Genomic DNA, 8,969 nt, shown 5'->3' on the forward strand with positions numbered 1-8,969 from the left:
GGGCACAGAGAGATAGTTCTCAAGCACTTTATTACATTTGTTTTCAAAGGAACGCAGGTGAGGACATGATGTAGATGCGTGTGTGGTCTATGAAGAAACAAGAGTACAAATAACATTACTAATATTGTACATGTATATAAGGATACATAATAAATGATAAAGAATGAAAATATCCAGCTGTAAATGCATTTAACTTATCTGAATAAACAATAAAGCATCACAATCCAGTCAAGTAGAGAGCTAAACCCAAGATCAGAGAAATTGAACCATTTGGTGGTCTCTGGCTCCATCTACTGGTCGCAAATGCAACTGCACCGCTTACTTACAACACGTGAGGACCGCATGAACCGGTGGTGTCAAATTACACTCGAGAGCGCACAGTGAAATAAAAGGCTGCAGCTCAAATGTGTATAAATCAGCTTAAAAGGGACTCTCAGCAAAACAGCTGAAAGCCAGCAAACAACGTATTAGTCTACCAGGGACTTGTTACATATTCAGATGTACTGGTTAGCTATGTAATGCACTTCCAACATTCCCATATGCACATGAAACACAAAACAGGTCGGCTGTTTAACCACACAAATTCAGATAATTTATTCAGATGCAAAAATAACGTTAGATTAATAACACACATTACACTTACTTTCAAGTATGCACGCACATGGCAGGTGTCCAGCTCTTGGAATGCGCTGTCGGTACAAACGTTCAGAAAGGAAACTACATCACTAACAGAGACTTTTAAATTAAGATAACTGATAAAACTTACAAAGACTTTCTGACACAGCCGCCCCCAAATTCAGTAAGGAATTTGAAAACCTAAGAAAAGTCCAAATTAGGTGGAATCTTCTTCATCCTCCCACGCCGTCAACCGCACAAGACGTACAACCGGTCATAGGTAGGTCTGTCCCTTTACCTTGACTTCAGCTGCCCTGACTCCACCATCTGCGCCCGGGCAAATCTTCACCACTCTCCCAATTGGCCACTGAGCTCTGGGTAGCTATGAATCAACCACCATCATCACCTGGCCAGTGGTTAGATTGTCAGTGTCTTTGTGCCACTTTGATCGCTTCTGCAGGTCTGGGAGGTGGCGACAGATGAAGTTGGACCAGAAATGGTCAGCCAGTAGCTGGCTGTGGCGCCATCGTCTTCTGCCAAGAAGGTCACTGGGTGCATAGACAGCCTGAGGGAGTGATGCATCACGGCGGCCCATCAACAGTAGATTTGGGGTCACAGGATCCAGGTCTGCAGCATCAGAGGAGATGTATCCCAGCGGTTTGGCGTTTAATATTTCCTCCACCTCAATCAGCACAGTTTGCAACACAGGTTCGGCAACAGTGTGGCTTGCCGCGACGAGCAATGAAATGGCGAAGAGCCATAAGGAAGGCATCAGTATCTATACTCTCTAGCAGGTCGAGGTGCACACAACTTGTTGTCATGCACTTAAATATCAGACCCCATCGTTTCTCCGTGCGTCGGCCCACCTTGACATTATAAGGGCCAAAACAGTCTACTCCAGTTGACCAGAAAGGTGGCTTGTATAAGCGGAGTCTGGCAGGGGGCAAGTCAGCCATCTGAGGGACCACTGGAGTAGCGCGCCATTTTTGACATTCAACGCAGGAGTTCTGATGACGCTTTATGGACTCCCGTCCTCGGAGGATCCAGTATGTTCTCCTTATCTCTGCAAAAACCCTCTCAGGGCCAGGATGAAGCAATTCACCATCATATTTCTTAATGAGCAGCTTTGTGACATGATGTCTGGAATCGAGAATGATGGGATGTATAGCATCTGGATCGAGAGCTTCTGCTCTGCGTAGTCTACCTCCTACTCTCAGCAGACCAACCGCTTTATCATACTCTGGGGCAAGCATGAGCAGGCGACTCTGCCTGGAAAGTGGCTTGCCAGCAGCAAGCGTTTCCATTTCCTCAGGGAAAGACTCTCTCTGGGATTGCATGAGGACATGGAGCTCTGCCTCTCGGGTTTCAGCTGCTGTCATATTGCGACTGCTGTGGTTGTCTGCCGCCCCGTGAAGGCTCTCATGAGTAGCCTGGAGGAGACTATCCCAATTGTCTATGCCAGATACAGACATCCAAGTTGGAGAGCAGGTGGTGGCCCCACAGAACACTGTCTTTCGCAGTTCATCCTCGTCCATCTCCTGAGCCTCCTCCCTCTGCAGTTGGGGCCAATTGTCTGGACCTTTGCTGTGAAGGGAATGAGGTATCCAAGTGGATCATATTGTGTTGCCATTACCTTGTAGACATTCCTCAGAGTTGGCTGTGAATACTCAACTAGTCTGTAGCGGTACCCAAGGCAATCGGTTAGGCAGTTCCAGCGAAGACCTAAAGCTGGCTCCTCTGGTTCTTGGTGGTGTTGGGAAAGCCACAGTTCAGTGCTAGCCGCTTTGGCTTCTACTGGAAGATGTTCAACAACCATGGGGGTGTTACTGGCCCATTGTCGAATGTCAAAGCCACCAGGTGACAACAGCTCGCGCATCTGATTGGTTATGGCCTTGGCCTCCTCTGCACTTCTGACACTAGTTAAACAGTTGTCAACATAGAAAGCAGTCTCTACAAGGTGTGGGATATCTTCATGACCTCTGCTGTTATCTCTCACATGTCTCTGGAGGGCATATGTGGCACAGCAGGGACTGCATGTTGTCCCAAATGGCAAGACCTGCCACTCATAAACCGTAGGTTCTTCTTCTCTTCTCATGTTCCTCCAGAGAAAACGAAGAAGAGGCTTGTCCTCTGGTAACAGCCGCACCTGGTGAAACATGGCTTTGATGTCACCACTTATAGCCACACTTTGTTCTCGAAACCGAAGGACTACGCCAAGGAGGGTAGGGCCTAATATCGGACCAGGCAGGAGTTGACTGTTGAGACTTTGGCCATCATGTTGGTAGGAACAATTGTAGACAATCCTGGCTTTGCCATTGTGATGCACAACATGGTGTGGCAGATACCAGGACTCTGTGGAGCTGTCGACTGCTTCGGGAGATAGAGGTTTGGCATAGCCTAACTCTTCGAGCTTCTATATCTCTTGACAGTAGGTTTTAGCTAGAGTAGCGTCTTTAGCCAGACGGCGTTCAGTACTCCGCAGCTGTGGGAGCAGGGTGTGCTTTGGAGCCCAGAGTATGGGGCTTGACTGACGTCTAAGCAGTGGAGTGGCATACCTTGTTACTCCATCTATCTCTACTTTGACTGTGCGCTGATGTAACAGTTCCAGGTCTTGTTGATCTTCTTTGGATCGTGTAGCATTTTTTATGTTGGCATAGGGGTTTATGTCAACTTCCCACAGACGCTGAACATGTCTTTGTAACTCTGAGTTGGGAGACATGGTGAAGTAGCAGTGAGTGTGTTCACCAGTGAAGTCTAGATTGGTTGGGCCTTGCAGTGTCCATCCAAGAGCAGTACATACAGCTAGGGGACTCCCAGGAGGTCCAGACTGAACTGGTTGGTTTGGGAGGAGAAGATGTGGAAAGTCAGAGCCTATGAGCAGAAGTGGTTGTACCTTATCAACCACAGGGAGTGGAAGACCTTGCAAGTGGGAGTATTTATTCATGAGTGCCTTTACAGGGTAGGTATGCTCGGACAGGCTCAACTCATCAGCTGTAAAGGCATGATGGATTCTATGTTTTTGCTTAGGAGCATGAGCTGGGGAAATGTCAAATGTAATAAAGTGCTTGAGAACTATCTCTCTGTGCCCATCTCTCTTACCGGAGATCTGTGGAAAGAGACAATCAACCCAGCAATATCCCTCCAGAGTGTCCCACTCTATCACAATATGTATGAACTGGCCTGAAATTATGTGAATGTAAAGTGTCCTGGGACAACATTGTTGTGAAGTGGCACGATACAAGAATCCTTATTCCAGTTGTTTCTTGTAACCAAAAACTGATAAGGCTGTTCGCTCCGACACTGTCCAAAATGAGGGCCTGAAGAAATCGCTTGAATTCTGTCCCTAAAGAAGCAAAATACAGAAACAATGAAAGCTTCTGGAAAAACAGGTGAACGAACTGGAGACTAACGTCAACGAGGCTGAGCGGTACAACAGGCGGGTGAACCTTCGGCTGGATGGAGGTCCTGAAACTAAAGACGGCAACGTAAAAAATGAAGTCCAGGATGTCCGCCAGGCCATGCTACCAGACTCCGATGCAGGGATGGTGGTAGCAGTCATAGATGTCATCCACAGGATCGGAAATATCCAACAGTGTGAGGAAAAGCCCAATCCACCATGGCGCCCGGTGATCTTCAGATTCCTGACAGAACGGCGAGAGATGCGGTGTGGAGAGGGCCAAGGTCCAGCAGCTACCTCAACACCAAGAAGCTCAACTCTAAAGAAGATCTGACGGCTGCAGCAACCCGCAGCAAGCTGTGGAGGAACCCAGAAGAAGAGGAGACAAAGCTCGTCAGTAATAGAGCTTTTGTCAATGGAAAATAAATCAAAATATAAGCACACCCCAATATGCCCTTGGGGGGCCAAAGTTCTGCCATAATCTTGTCTTGCATCAGGTGACAAACATGTCTTAAAGGTAATGTTAGGTAGGTAACGTTCCTCAGAGACGTGTTCCTCTGGGTGAAGTGGTTCCTCGTCCTGATAGTAGTCTATACATTCTGTAATCATGAACAATTAGAAATATAGTTAGACCCTCAGTTTACTGTAAATCTGTAAAAACTCTGACCAATCCAAACGTTCCGACCCAAATGGAGTTGTTCATTTCTTATATTTCGTAGCTTCTTCTCCCGGCTCCTGTCTCCAGATGAAAATGGCTATAACAAGGAGAAAAATGCACAAAATACTTCTTCAGTTTGGAGAAAAGAAGTTTTGAACAAACTTATATAAGTAAACTCAGAATCAAAAATTTAATATTGGAAGATGAAAATAGGATTTCCAAATGTGGGACGAAATTTGACCATAGTCTACGGATGGACGACTCAAAGTGACGACAACATGGACACATTTCCCAAAAAGAAGTGGCTGACAGCCAAGATGGAGGCTTCGGAACCAGCTGCGAGAGAGATTTGTATGAAACAAGTTCAAGCCTCAAAAATAATAAATCCCCGGAAATTATGGTTTAATTAGTGAATTCATTTTTTTTTCATAAAGAATTGGTCCCTTTCTTAAAAGCCATGTTTGAAGAAGTGATAAAGAGGAATAACCCCCAACTCTCCATCGAGGTTCGATAAAATTAATTCCCAAAAAAGTTTAGAAAATTTAGGAAAAATTAAGTTTAGAAAACTGGAGACCAATTAGTCTTAAATAACAAACCAAGCTCTTCACAACGGTTTTTTGCAAACAGGTTAAAGATGGGTCTGAATGATAATATTAGTGAAGAACAATCTGGATTCAGACCCGGAAGAAAAATAAGTAAACTGATTGATATTAGACGTGACTGATTATAATGTACAGGACGACAGCTCCATTTCCTTTGTTTATTTCTATAAAACCTTTGACACCATAAGTCATAAGTTTATGTTCAAAACAATCAAACATTTTGGGTTCGGTAGCTACTTTTTAAAAGCCATTACTGCCGTTTATAAAGGATGCAACAACAATGTCCAACTAGCGCACGGTGCGACTCGCAGATCTGAGATTCACCTGGAATTAGACAAGGCTACAAGCACACAGATGTTACCTGTTCGTATTAAAAAGTGGCCATTTAAGGTTATCTTGGCTGTAAAGAAAGAATTGAAGTGATCACAACTGGCAGATGACACTGTCATTTTCTTTCTTCTTTTTTTTTTTTTTACTTTAATTTTTTATTGAAGTTTTTGTCATATACAGGACAAACACAGAACAACAGTGAAAAGAAGGAGGTGTGGAGTCGGAGGAGGTCATATCCAATATTCAGAAAAAAATAAACTAAATTACTGATATATACACAGTACATGAAGATAAATTCACAACTGTGTTTTAAAGTTAGGCCACTCAAGTATAAAAAACGGAAGACAGGATACCATGATATGCATCGTATCACAAAGTCCACAGGAGGCTATTTACCTTCTATACATAACCTGCTCCAGACAAGTTTGATAATTAAGTATCCAAATTTACAAAAGAAATCCACTTTTTCCACTTTTCATTGTATTTGGATTCTTTTAACCTAATAATGAAGGTTAGTTTCTCCATCTGAGACAAGTTGTTTATAATGCTAGTCCACTGGTACTGATCCGGGGCTTTAGGATTGAGCCAGAGTTTTGTTGTAGCCTTCCGTGCTGCAGATAGAAGGATCTTAGTTAAGTACTGGTCCTCCCCCCGTACTACTTCGCTAATATTCCCCAAATACATCACAGTCCATTCTCTTGGGATATTATATCCAAGAACCTTTTGTATGTCTGTGTTGACAGAGATCCAGTATGATTGGATTTTAGGACAAGTCCAGAAGATATGAGTGTGGTGAGCTTCCACACTACCACAATCTCTCCAACAAGCTTGTTGGATTTGGAGTTGTTTACTCTTCACATGTGGTGTAATAAAGAATCTAATGATACATTTCCAGTTAAATTCTCTCCAGGTCACTGAATTAGTAGATGTCTGTAGTAATGCACAAGCTTCGTACCATTCCTCCTCTGTTATTGTAACATTCAGTTCTCGCTCCCACCTAGCTTTTACATAAAGTGATGTGGTCCTGAGATTACTTATTAAACTATTGTAGAGTCTCGAAATCGTTTTAGTGTTCTTTTGGTTGTAAGCTCCACTAATTATTTCAATGACTGGATTAACATACTCAGAGACATCTCTCTAATTTCTTTATTGTAATAATCTCTTAACTGAAGGTATCTAAACAGATCCTGATTTTTTAAGTCAAATGTGATTTTCAAGTCCTGAAAAGTCCTCATCCTATTGTCTTTAGTAGCCACACAAAAGGCAGTCAGTCCCTTCCTCGTCCAGTCTTTAAATACAGAGTCATATGTACCTGGTTTAATCCCTTTTATCTAGTGGAATCCACCTTAGTAATTTGTTACTTTTTTTCAATTTTAGTTGTTTAACAAGAGAGAACCATGTTTCTATAGAGAATATAGTGACTGGGTCTAGAAGGTTTCTAAGAACGCTGTTCAGATTCTCCTCCCCCAGTATTGTTTGGATCTTATAACCAGGTACAGGTACATAGGTCTCAATATCTTTCCATCGCGCTTCATAAGTACTATCACACCAACAACACAGAGGTTTAAGTTGTGCAGCTTGAAAATACAGTTTTAGGTTTGGGAGAGACATTCCACCTTTATCCTTTGGCAGCTGGAGTGTGGAGAAACGTATCCTGGCCCTCTTGCCCCCCCCATATAAATCTTGACATCATCTTGTCCCATGCTACAAACTGTTGCAATGGTATTTCTACTGGAAGAGATTGAAATAGATACAAAAGTCTTGGCAATATATTCATCTTTATAACACTTATTTTCCTAGTGAAATCCAGTGGGTAGGTGGACCATCTCTCCAAATCCCTTTTCAAATTCTCAGCAAGTGGATTATAATTAGCTTCATATAGTAAATCTGGTATTTTGGTTATGTTGACCCCCAAGTACTTGATTGTTGTAGTAGTCCAATTGACATTAAATTTATTCCTAATTCCCTCTCTGGGTAAATAATTAAAGTGGATAATTTGTGTTTTTGTGATGTTAAGTTTGTATCCCAAGTATGAATTAAACTCTTCTAATAGTTTTATAAGTCTGGGAAGAGAAGTATCCATTTCCCTAATATGTAACATAACGTCATCTGCAAACAAGCCTATTTTATGCTCATTTTCTCCAATAGTAATTCCGAATATATTTTCATCCTGTCGAATTGCCTGGGCCAGGGGCTCTATGTACAGAGCGAAGAGCGTCGTGCTGAGGCAACAACCCTGCCTCGTGCCTCTGTGTAATTCAAAACGGTCTGTCAAAGAGCCATTTGCCTTAATTCTAGCAGTAGGTTGCTGATAAATTGCCTTAATGGCTCTTATTGAGTCTTGACTAAACCCAAATCTTTCCAGTGTTAGATATAGAAACTCCCAGTCTACTCTGTCAAAGGCCTTTCTGGCGTCGAGGCTTATTAAAGCTGCACTTATTTTGTCTCGATTGATTTTATGTAGAATATGTATGGTTCTTCTAATGTTATCCTGAGTTTGTGATGCTGTAATTTTCATATCTAAGATACATGAGGTGGTAAAGTGGTTGGCTGTCTCCAGAAGGTCTCCTCAGTGTCAGGTTTAAAAATAAATGTAAACAAATCCGTCCTACTTGCTATTTCCTCTCCTGTCCAACCTGACAGAAATGATCCTTGAAAACGCTAAAAAATCACGTAGTTTTAACCTTGTAATTTAATGTGTGTGATGAGAGATTTTCTCCAAACGGCTGAAGGAATCTCCACATCTGTGAATACATCTTTATTATTAGAAATGCCAAAAGATGTGTCTAAAAGTTGGACAAAATCCTATTTGATTTTATTTGGAAACATGAAAGCCATTATTTTAAAAAAAAATTTTTTGATGCAATATGGTGAAAGTGTTGAGCTTTGACATGTTGAATAATTCATTTAAGGTGAAATGATTAACCAGTTTATTAAAAGGCAAAGATAATATTTGGAACTCTTTCCCCAAACACAAGTTTAACTCTGTGGGTGGGCTTCAGTTCCTTTTAAAATGTGATCATTTATAAATTACCTGTAAAACTCTGGTTTTCATCAACAAGCCCTCCTGCCATGGAAACTTCCAAACAAACATAATTTTTCTTCAACATCATGTTATATGTGGAATAACAGAAAGATTCTTTCCAAACATAAATCATCTACTCTAAGAACTTGGTAGAAAATGATGTTATACTTGTTAAACAGCTCCTACATACTAATGGAAGTCTTTTATCATACAGAGAATTTCTGTCTGTTTACCTCCCTGCAGCTCCTCAGGAATACGCTGTCGTGTTCGATGCCTTTCCAACCAGCTTCCTACAGGAGCAACAGCTGATGTTTCAACCACTGATCTGTACACAGCTCTGTC

This window comes from Telmatherina bonti (genome assembly GCF_933228915.1).
Source record: "Telmatherina bonti genome assembly, chromosome: 10".
NCBI lineage: Eukaryota > Metazoa > Chordata > Actinopteri > Atheriniformes > Telmatherinidae > Telmatherina > Telmatherina bonti.